Below are 10,173 nucleotides of genomic sequence, written 5' to 3'. Positions count from 1 at the left end.
AATAAAATCCTTTACAGACAAGCAAATTCTGAGAGATTTTGTCATCACCAGGCCTGCTCTAAAAGAGCTCCTGAAGGAAGTGCTAAACATGGAAAGGAACAACAGCTAGCCTGCAAAGACATGCCAAATTGTGAAGACCATCAAGGCTAGGAAGAAACTGCATCAACTAATGAGCAAAATAACCAGCCGACATCAAAATGACAGAATCAAATTCACACATAACAATATGAACTTTAAATGTAGATGGGCTAAATGCTCCAATTAAAAGACACAGACGGGCAAATTGGATAAAGAATCAAGACCCATCAGTGTGCTCTATTCAGGAAACCCATCTCACGTGCAGAGACACACATAGGCTCAGAATAAAGGGATGGAGGAAGATCTACCAAGCAAATGGAAGACAAAAAAAGGCAGGGGTTGCAATCCTAGTCTCCGATAAAACAGACTTTAAACCAGCAAAGATCAAAAGAGACAAGGCCATTACATAATGGTAAAGGGATTAAATCAACAAGAAGAACTAACTATCCTAAATATATGTGTACTCAAGACAGGAGTGCGCAGATTCATAAAGCAAGTCTTTAGAGACCTACAAAGAGACTTAGACTCCCACACAATAATAATGGGAGACTTTAACACCCCACTGTCAACATTAGACAGATCAACGAGACAGAAAGTTCTCAAGGATATCCAGGAATTGAACTCAGCTCTGCACCAAGCAGACCTAATAGACATCTACAGAACTCTCCACCCCAAATCAACAGAATATACGTTCTTTTCAGCATCACATCACACCTATTCCAAAATTGACCACATAGTTGGAAGTGAAGCACTCCTCAGCAAATGTAAAAGAACAGAAATTACAACAAACTGTCTCTGAGACCGCAGTGCAATCACACTAGAACTCAGGATTAAGAAACTCACTCAAAACCGCTCAACTACATGGAAACCGAACAACCTGCTCCTGAATGACTACTGGGTACATAACGAAATGAAGGCAGAAATAAAGATGTTCCTTGAAACCAATGAGCACAAAGATACAATATACCCGAATCTCTGGGACACGTTCAAAGCAGTGTGTAGAGGGAAATTTATAGCACTAAATGCCCACAGGAGAAAGCAGGAAAGATCTAAAATTGACACCCTGACATGACAATTAAAAGAACTAGAGAAGCAAGACCAAACACATTCAAAAGCTAGCAGAAGGCAAGAAATAATTGAGATCAGAGCAGAACTGAAGGAAATAGAGACACAAAAACCCCTTCAAAATATCAGTGAATCCAGGAGCTGGTTTTTTGAAAAGACCAACAAAATTGATAGACTGCTAGCAAGACTAATGAAGAAGAAAAGAGAAGAATCAAATAGAAGCAATAAAAAATGACAAAAGGGATATCACCACCGATCCCACAGAAACACAAACTACCATCCGAGAATACGACAAACACCTCTACAGAAATAAAGTAGAAAATCTAGAAGAAATGGATAAATTCCTCGACACATATATCCTCCCAAGGCTAAACCAGGAAGAAGTTGAATCTCTGAACAGACAAACGACAGGCTCTGAAATTCAAGAGCTAAAAAGCAACTAAAGAGCTTCGACACAGCAAAACAACCTACCATCAGAGTGAACAGGCAACCTGCAGAATGGGAGAAAATTTTTCCAACCTACTCATCTGACAAAGGGCTAATACCCAGAATCTACAAAGAACTCCAACAAGTTTACAAGAAAAAAACAAACAACCCCATCAAAAATGTGGGCGAAGGATATGAACAGACACTTCTCAAAAGAAGACATTTATGCAGCCAAAAGACACATGAAAAAATGCTCATCATCACTGGCCATCAGAGAAATGCAAATCAGAACCACAATGAGATACCATCTCACACCTGCTAGAATGGTGATCATTAAAAAAATCAGGAAAAAACAGGTGCTGGAGAGGATGTGGAGAAATAGGCACACTTTTAAACTGTTGGTGGGACTGTAAACTAGTTCAACCATTGTGGAAGTCACTATGGTGATTCCTCAGGGATCTAGAACTAGAAATACCATTTGACCCAGCCATCCCATTACTGGGTATACACCCAAAGGATTATAAATCATGCTGCTATAAAGACACATGCACATGTACGTTTATTGTGGCAGCACTCGCAATCACAAAGACTTGCAACCAACACAAACGTCCAACAATGATAGACTGGATTAAGAAAATGTGGCACATATACACCATGGAATACTACGCAGCCATAAAAAAGGGTGAGTTCATGTCCTTTGTAGGGACATGGATGAAGCTGTAAACCATCATTCTCAGCAAACTATCTCAAGGACAAAAAAACAAACACTGCATGTTCTCACTCATAGGTGGGAATTGAACAATGACAACACATGGACACAGGAAGGGGAACATCACATACTGGGGCCTGTTGTGGGGTGGGTGGGGGGAGGGATAGCATTAGCAGACATACCTAATGTAAATGACGAGTTACTGGGTGCAGCACACCAACAGGTCACATGTATACATGTGTAACAAACCTGCATGTTTTGCACATGTACCGTAAAATGTAAAGTACAATTTAAAAAAGAAAAAAATATTCTTCCATCGTTTTATTTTGAGCCTATGTGTGCCTTTGCACGTCAGATATGTCTCCTGAATAAAGCACACTTAGTTTATTTATATTTAAGGTTAATACTGTTATGTGTCAATTTGATCCTTGCATGGTGATGCTGGCTGGTTATTTTGCATATTCTTGATGCAGTTTCTTCATAATGTTGTTGGACTTTATATTTGTTATTTTTTGCAGTAGCTGTTACCAGATGTCCCTTTCCATATTTAGTGTTTCCTTTAGGAGCTCTTGTAAGGCACTCATGGGGTTGACAAAATGTTTCTACATTTCCTTGTCTGAAAATTATTTTATTTCTCCTTTGGTCATAAAGCTTAGTTTGGATGGATATAAAATTCTGGTTCAAAAATTATTTCCTTTAAGATCAGTGAATATTTGCCGCCTCTCTCTTGTGGCTTGCAGGGTTTCTGCAGAAATATCTGCTGTTAATCTAATGGGCTTCCCTTTGTAGGTAACCTGATCTTTCTCTCTGGCTGCTCTAAACATTTTTTTTTTTTCCTTTTTTTTCTGCCTTGGAGAATCTGCCTGTTGTGTGTCTTGGAGGCTGTTTCTCATGAAGTATCTCAGTGGTGTTGTCTATATTTCCTGAATTTCTACGTTGGCCTGTCTTTGTAGGTTGGGGAAGTTCTCCTGCATAACATCCTGAAGTTTGTTTTTCAAGTTGGTTCAATTGTCCTCATTACTTTTGGGTATACAAATCAGTCACAGATTTTGGCTTCTCACATAATCCCATATTTCTGGGTGGCTTTGTTTCTCCCTTTTTATTCTTTTTTCTCTAATCTTGTCTTCGTGCTTTATTTCATTAAGTTTATCTTCAATCTGTGATATTCTTCCTTCTGCTTGATCAATTCAGCTATTGATCCTTGGGTATGCTGTGCAAAGTTCTTGCCCCGTGTTTTTTTAGCTCCATCAGGACATTTATGTTGTCCTCTAAACTAGTTATAATAATTATTATTATTACTTTTGAGATGGAATCTCACCCTGTAACCAGCCTGAAGTGCAGTGGCGTGAACCCAGCTCACTTCAACCTCCACCTCCCATGTTCAAGTGATTCTCCTGCATCAGCCTCCTGTGTAGCCTCTCTTCGCTGAGAGTTGTACACTTATTGGTATTGCACGTTGGCAGACATATTTGTCTTCTCTCAACTTAAGGCTGAGGACACATCTCAACAACCTTCCTGCACATAGAAACTACCCACTCTGAATCTCCTCTCCACCGACGGCTTCAGAGACATTGTAGCAACCCGTCAGCCAACTGCACTTGGTCACTCTAGGTCTTCTCTTAACTGAGTGTTGCGTGGTTGCAGGTATGTCCTGTTTGTGAAATGGAGTTACCTCCTTTCTGTCTCCTGAGAGCTGTACATTCACTCAATAAAGCTTCTATTTACCTCAATTATTCTCCAGTTGCCCACAAGCCTTATTCTTCCTAGGCATGGGAGAAGAACTCAGAACCCACTTAAGGGCAACACTACAAGATTAGTAACAAAAGCGGGTCTGAAACACACAAACCCTCACTTGTCACATTTTTGATTACTGGGATTTAAAAAATAAAAAAGGATAGAAGAGGTTCAGTCCTTAAAGGAGCCCAGACTTAAACCTTTTCAAAGCCAGGGATGTGACGCCATTTTGGGGGCTTTGTAGTTTCTGGCATTTTTAAGCTTCTGGATGCCACTCTATTTCTGAGTGGTGAGGGAAAAAAGGCTTCTACTATGCTGATTCAGCCCAAGGCTTGGAGGGAGCTGGCATCACCTGGGCTTTCTCACCTTATCATAGCCAACATACTCAGCTGTGTGAAGTGGCTGGACTCAACAGTCGCTCACTCAGGCTTCTCTCTCTGTTCTGGGCCTGTCTCACCCATAGTAAAAAGAGAATCTGAGCACATAGTTTGAGATGAGTGCAACCTGTCAAAATGAGTGGCAAATTTAGCCCAGCAGGCCCAAGAGAAATTCCGGCACAGATGCTGCTGTCCACTGAGGTTTTTGGCTGGGAAAGGGAGAGTCTATAGATCCTGCCACAAAAATCACTGTGATCATCAAGGACCAGTAGATTATTCAATCATGCCCATATAACGGAGCCTGCATAATAACCCAAAATGACAGGCTTCAGAGAGCTTCTGGAAATCTGAACTTATAGAGTATCCTAGAAAATTGTGTGCACATAAAACCAGACATTAATAATTTTAAATGTCTAAGAATATGTATGTGTTTTTCCTTTGTTTTGAAGGAAGATTCTGCATTTAATCATGTGTCCAGAATTTTAGCTCATTAAATAGAATATAATCTAAGTTAATCTAAAAAGCAGACTTTATGACCATTAAAACTTAGATATTTCTACCTAAATGATTCCATGATTGACTAATCCTGCTCAAGGTTTACTTTAAAGAGATAGCGGTTTATTCATGTTAACAGTGTAAGTTCTAGAGCCTTATGCAAAAAACAAAATACAAATCAATTGATATCTCAGAAAAAATTCTAACCATATGCTCAGTTTAGAATTTTGTGTCTCTGAGATATTTGTGGCTTGGTGAATTCAAATCACCATCTCAGTTGTTTTTGTGTCTCTGTTTAGGGGAGGGCAGCAGAAACTGCATCATACCCCATTAGACTCTGCATTCTGGGATACTTAAAATAAAATAATAATAATAAAAAACACTATTACAGACTTTCAGTCATTCAAATCTAACAAAAAAACAATTCTGGCCTTTTATATAGTAGTAGGCATAGATAAAAATTAGAGCTCTTCCAGGCGCGGTGGCAACACCTGTAATCCCAGCACTTTGGGGTGCCGAGGCGGGTGAATCACGAGGGGTCAGGAGATTGAGATCATTTTAGCTAACATGGTGAAATATCGTGTCTGGTGAGAAGAGAAAAAAAAAAAAAAAAAAAGCCAGGCATGGTGGCAAGCGCCGGTTGTCCCAGCTACTTGGGAAGCTAAGGCAGGAGAATGGTGTGAACCCGAGAGTCAGAGGTTGCAGAGAGCGGAGACCACGCCACTGCATTCTAGCTTGGGTGACAGGTGAGATTCTGTCTCAGAAAAAGAAAAAAAAAAAACATAGAGCTTGCACGAGCAGTCTAATGCTCACCTGCCTGCTCTTATATTTGGGCTTGTGCATAAAGTAATGACATTTGGACAAAAAAGCTGTTTCATCATTTATCTTACAGTTACAGTTCTTGAAGTGAATTGGTAATATTAAATAAGTACCTTGGATATTTTCAGTCTCCTTTCAAGCCTTATCTATGGGTGAAATTGTTTTAGGCTATGAACACGGATTAGGGCATCTTGCAGCTAACGATGTATTCTGCTTAGCTCAGTTCTTGTGTTCTGAGCAGACTGACTATTAGAACTCATCAATTTTTCTTTGTACACATTTGACCATGGATTCTATCCCTTGTGCTGAGCCCCAGAATTTTTTCAGCATTTCACATACTCTCCTTGGCCTGTTCCAACATCATTTTAATTTTACAGCGAACAAAACCCTTACATTTCTCCAGAACAACTGGATTACAAGACGAAAGCTCTTTAATTTGGATCATAACCCCTCGAGTGAAAGTTTCAGTACAAGACACATAAGAGACCAGGCCCTTGGCACATGAGTCCAGTGCTGTCAGCTTTCTCCCACCAAACCACGTTTCACTGGCTGATGCTTCACCCATCATCGTGGGAAATATAATGGTAGAACAAGCCACTGAACTCTGTCCAAAGGTTGTAAAAGAGGTTTCAAGCCAAGCCTGTCTGTTAGTCCCAAAGCAAATCACAAAGAGGCAATATGGAGGCACCTAGTCAAATTACTGCGCTATTGCCTGATGCAAAAATAGGTTTCTTAAACCGAATAAAACTACGTGCCAGGTCTTTGTGGTGTCCACCACTTCAATGCTTGCTCTCTTTCTGTCATTTCTTAAATGCACACAAAATCAAGACCACAACAAAGGACACTACCAGCTGCACTGAGCAGGGAGCACAAATTTGCTGTCATCCACAGCAGCCCTATTCAGGGCATTCTCAATTTCTTTCATTCCCTCTGTAATTAGTGAGGTATTCTCTGTCAATCTAGTTGATGATAATTTCTGGGTAATGACACTCTCTTTCCTCACCACAATGTCTCTGAATCTTCTGGCATTTTCTGTTAACCTTAGGGTAGAGTACATCCTTTTGATAAAAGGCTGTTTTGTTCAATCATCATTCATCTTTCTTTTCCCATCTCTCACTCTTCAAACAGCTATATGAATGTTTTTCTTTCCATTGGCTGTTAATGGATTCGTTAATGCCAATGTACCTTCCTTGTTAGCTGAGCCTGTAACCGTGGAAGCGGTAATCGAGCCAGACACCAGAGACATTAGTGGGTGTATCTGGGGCCTATCCTTTCTTCCAGCCTCTTCTGCCCTGGAATCTGATAAATCTCTGATGGGCTTCTCTGCTGCCATTTGTCCACCACCGTGTCCAGGTGATGTGACACAATAGAGTCCAGTTTCTCAAGTTCCTGAAAGCCACTCACTGAGTTCTTGCTGATAAATGGGCTCTGAAGTGCAAGTGTCTTGAGGGGTTAACTTCCTAGCTTCATATTTTTTGGTCAAAGAAAGGTAAAGCTGCATTTATCCTAACGTTGTGGCCAGCAGCATACATCTGGCTGTGTTTGGATTTGTGGTGTTTGTGAGTCATTAGTATTTTAGAAACGTTCTTAGAAAAGTTGGTGTAGGTAGATATGGATGTTCCTTTTCTGGCAGTGTTTGAAAAACTTCTACTCATTCCAGTCCCTGTCTTTTTTTTTTTTTTTTTTTTTTTTTAAGATGGGGTCCAACTCTCTCACTCATGCTGGAGTTCAGTGGTACTCCAATCTCCGCTCACTCCAATCTCCGCTTCCTGAATTCAAGGGATTCTCCTGCCTCAGCCTCCTGAGTATCTGGGATTACAGAGGCATGCCACCATGCTCAGCTGATTTTTGTATTTTTAGTAGAGATGTGGTTTCACCATGTTGTTCAGGCTGGTCTGGAACTCAAGACTGCATAATCTGTCTGCCTCAATCTCCAAATGTTCTGTGATTATAGGTGTCAGCCATCACACCCAGTCCCGTGTCCTTTGTCTCTGTTTTTCTGTCCTCTGTTAAAGTCATAATATTTCTTACAATTTACAAGGTTCTGTTCTGGTTGCCATGTGTCATCCTGTTTGTCATAGCCTTTCCACTAAATGAAACACTGTCTTCCCATGTTTGTCTTGTCTTTTGTCAACAATATTTTAAACCTGAAACTTTTGGGAAGCTAGAAAGAAAGAGATGGTATTGGAGCAGCTGCTGTGTCATCTTTCTTTCAGTTGAGACCCTACATAGTCACTGCATTCTGCCTCTAGTGCTTCAGCAGACCTCGGGTATGGATGAGCCTCTTCCACTTTGTGGCCTGTGGTGTAGAAAGAGTTGCGTGAAGAAGCAACGATGCTATGTCCCTTAGGCTCTCTACATTTACTCCATGGTTGGACAGCTCAGGCTTCCCTTTAGGGTGCCAAGATGGCTGGCTATGTAGTCTCAGGTAAGAGCAGCTGAATCCTCTACTCTTAATTTGCTGGTGTAGTGCAGAAAGCTTCTACCTGCCTGGTACTTTTCCTTTGTGGCTCTTCTAATGATTATATTAAACATTCTAAAGTTGAAACACTTCTACATTCATGTTAGTTTGCTCTCGTAACCATAAAAAAAACACTACTCCTTTACAGCACGGCCCCTTCTATTTCACTTATTGAGTTCACGTAATTATGCCTTTAGGCACTGTATGCCAAAAACACAAGCTAGTGACTTTTTAAAATATATAATAGTGGTTTAATTATGTGGAAAACCAATTGTGGAGTGCACATTTTTTTTTAACTTGTATATTGTTTATATATTTATCTTTACCTTAATCTTTACTTATTCACACTGCTGTTTCATGTCTGTTCATTTTATCCTAAAATACTCCAAAAGCATTTCTTAAAGAGTAGTCTACTGGTAAAAGACTGCAGCTTTTAGGTGGGAATTTTATAATATCTCTATCACTTTTGATGGGCATTTACTGTAAACATAAGATTTCTGTTAAAAGGTTTTTTCTTACAGCATTTGGAATATGTTAGTCTACTACTTTCTGACCTCTGAATTTTCAGGAAACAAATCCACTGATTACTCATGAGGGTTCTTTTTACATGACCAGTCACTTCTCTTGCTGCTTTCAAGTTTCAAGTTGTTTTTGTTTTAGACAGGTTAATTATCAAGTAAGATTGAATGTGTTTGAGTTTATGCTGATTGGAGTTTGTTGAACTTCTTTGGTGTTTATTTATTTCCTCAAATTTGTGACCTTCTTGACCACTACTGTTTTAGTCTCCTTTAGGAGGACTGCTTGATGGTGTCCCACTGGTTTCCTCAGTTATTTATTTATTTATTTATTTATTTAATTTATTCCCTTCTTGACTTAACAATTTCAACTGCACTTTTCTTAAATCTGCTGATATTTTGTTCTTCTATTTGTGCAAGTGTCCTTTTAAATCTCTGTACAGTTTTTTTTTTTTTTAATTGAGTTTTGCTCTGTCACCAGGGTGGAGCTCAGTGAAGCAACCTCAGCTGATTGCAACCTCGGCCTCCTGATTTCAAACAATTGTCCTGCCTCAGCCTCTCAAGTATCTGGGAGTACAGGTTCATGCCACCACACCCTGCTAATTTTTGTACTTTTAGTAAAGACAAGGTTTCACCATATTGGCCAGGATTATCTTCATCACTTGACCTCATGATCTAAATGACTTGGCCTACTGAAGTGTTAAGATTGCAGGTATGAGCCACTGGGCCAGGCTGTAGTAAATTTTAGTGACGGTTGTTTAACTTTTCAGCTCCAGATATACATGTATATGGGTATATATATATTTTTATGTATATATGGGTATATATATATATATATATATGGGTATATATACGGGTGTATATATATATATATATGGGTATATATATATATGGGTATATATATATATATGGGTATATATATATGGGTATATATATAAATATATATATGGGTATATATATAAATATATTTATGGGTATATATATATATGGGTATATATATATGGGTATATATGTATACGAGTATATATATAGGGTATATATATATGGATATATATACACACGTACACGTATATGCACATATATATTTATATTATATACGATATTTAAATATATAATGTATTTAATAGAAATATATTTTATATGCATTTTATATATTTAGATAATCTAAAGTCTAACATAAAGTCTAAGATATATGTATTATATATTATATATTATATATATTTTATATATAGTATATATTTTATATATATATATATATATATATATATATATATATATTAGAGAGAGAGAACCACTGAACCTGGCCTAGAATTTTCTTGTTAGTTTTACTGTAAGTTTACTTTATTGTAAGTTTAGTTTATCATAAATTTACTGTCTATTAATAACTTCTTTCTGTTCATGGCTTTCTGTGCTTTTCTTCATTGCATTAGCTTTCTAAAAAATCATTAATTTTAAAAATTATTTTTTAGCTAGCCTGCCATGTGGGCCACCTAG

The sequence above is a fragment of the Pongo pygmaeus genome, chromosome Y, assembly GCF_028885625.2.
Source record: "Pongo pygmaeus isolate AG05252 chromosome Y, NHGRI_mPonPyg2-v2.0_pri, whole genome shotgun sequence".
Lineage (NCBI taxonomy): Eukaryota > Metazoa > Chordata > Mammalia > Primates > Hominidae > Pongo > Pongo pygmaeus.
Note: the sequence above shows the minus strand (reverse complement) of the source record.